The sequence below is a fragment of the Trachypithecus francoisi genome, unplaced genomic scaffold, assembly GCF_009764315.1.
Source record: "Trachypithecus francoisi isolate TF-2019V2 unplaced genomic scaffold, Tfra_2.0 Lachesis_group14, whole genome shotgun sequence".
NCBI classification, from domain to species: Eukaryota; Metazoa; Chordata; class Mammalia; order Primates; family Cercopithecidae; genus Trachypithecus; species Trachypithecus francoisi.
This window is the reverse complement of record NW_022681459.1, coordinates 28,725,736-28,727,750: the sequence shown is the minus strand read 5'-3', so window position 1 is coordinate 28,727,750 and position 2,015 is coordinate 28,725,736.

The window sequence follows — 2,015 nt, the reverse complement described above, 5'->3', positions numbered from 1 at the left end:
TGCCCAGGTATCCTCAGCCCCCACATTCCATTTGCTAGTCCTCCACTCCCATCCCCCGCTCTAGGATGTCTTGGGCACTATTGAATAAGCCTTCTGCTAGGACCTCCCCTCCTTGGCACTGCTCCCAGCACTTCACTTGTAACACAGCAGATAGGCCAGGCACGGTGGCTCACGCCTGTAATCCCAGCACTTTGGGAGGCTAAGGTGGGTGGACCACTTAAGGTCAGGAGTTCGAGACCAGTCTGGCCAACATGGCAAAACCCTGTCTCTACTGAAAAAAAAAAAAATGTAACACAGCAGAGAGCAGACTGTTTCTTTTGAAGTGTTAACCAGGGTATGTAATTTTTCTGGTCCCAGCCATCCAGAATACAATCCTAAATTCTTCCTGCAGTCTTCAGGGCCTTCCATAATGCACTCTTACTGCCCTCCTGAAAGCTCTTCTCCCATGCAGAGGCACCTGCTGCTTCTCCTGCAAATGGGCACCCTCCCAGACTCCTGCCGGAGATGAAGCCTCTTCAATAGTCAGGTTGGCCCCTTATCCTGGCTTTACTTTTTTTTTTTTTTTTTTTAGCACAAGCACTACACTTTCATTATTTGTTAGTTTCTGCCTTCCTTGCTGGGACAGAAGCTGCAGGAAGCTGCATGTTCTGCTCTCTTTGAACTTCCAGGCACAGGTGGGCAGTAAATGTGTGCAGCCGCCCTGCAGAGCAGATGCAGGGGTGCAGGTGTGGGGGTCTCCATCATTTTCCTCATTCTTTTTTTTTCTTTTTCATTTTCTTTTTTTTGAAACAGAGTCTTTCTCCATCACCCAGGCTGGAGTACAATGGCGTGTTCTTGGCTCACTGCAACCTCCTTCTCCCGGGTTCAAGTGATTCTCTTGCCTCAGCCTCCCAAGTAGCTGGGATTATAGGCGCCCACCACCACATGCAGCTAATTTTTGTATTTTTAGTAAAAATGGAGTTTCACCATATTGGTCAGGCTGGTCTCGAACTCCTGATCTCAGGTGATCCGCCCACCTCGGCCTCCCAAAGTGCTGGGATTACAGGCATGAGCCACCGCGCCCAGCCTTTTCCTCATTGTTTCCAAGCTAGGGAAGTTAGGAAGTGGAGCGGGTGCACAGAGGGAAGTCAAGGTGGTTCATGTGCTTGGCGGCAGCTTCTGACCTCCATCCTGCAGGGAGACAGGTCTCTGGAGCTCGCTGCTGGGCATCAGGGGTTAACCAGATCCCAGTGCCTCCTGGAACAGCTTAGGACAATGGTATTTCAGTTCCCTGTAGGGCTGCCACTCAGATGCCCGCAGGGCTGGGGAGCTCCTTCCTGCTCCTCTAAAAGGTGGCCCAGTGAGCCAGGTCTCCCATATTTTAAAGAGAAGCTGGAAAGCTGAATCTTATGTGAAGTCTCCTAGTTTTAAAATGTCAGTTCAAATGTTTGTAAATTTCTGTATTTCTAGTAAGACACATTGCACCTGGTTTGGCCCACTATAGTCAACTGACAGTTTTGTTCTGGGTCAATCTAAAGTTAATTGATGCATTTTCAAAAGTTGATGTTTTTTTTTCTGGCCTCCAGCCATATATGTAAGTCAAAGAACAATTAAGATACAGAACTCTGATTCAATGTTACAACCCATGTAGAAGAGAGTTCAGTCTTAAGATTTAGTTTCTTTCATCTTACAAAATAGGATCTGGACAGATAACTTCACCATGAGTTTGTTCAATATTTTCTTATGAATATGAATACATCATCCTTTCCATAGACATTTTAAGGCATCTGCAGGAAAGTGTCATGTTAAATATACATATCCTTCATTACTACGAATGTGAAAGTCATCCCTACATTTGTGCAGTATACAACCTGAACAACTACACATGGCAACCCTAGGTATGGATATCTCTTTCCAGCCCAGTCCAGCTCTAAACTGGTTTGCAAGTTGCCTGAATTCTCTACTTCTTGGAAAATATACCTTGGATTTGGCTAGCTCTTTGTAGTTCACAAGTCTCTCTTTATTCATTGGTTAAT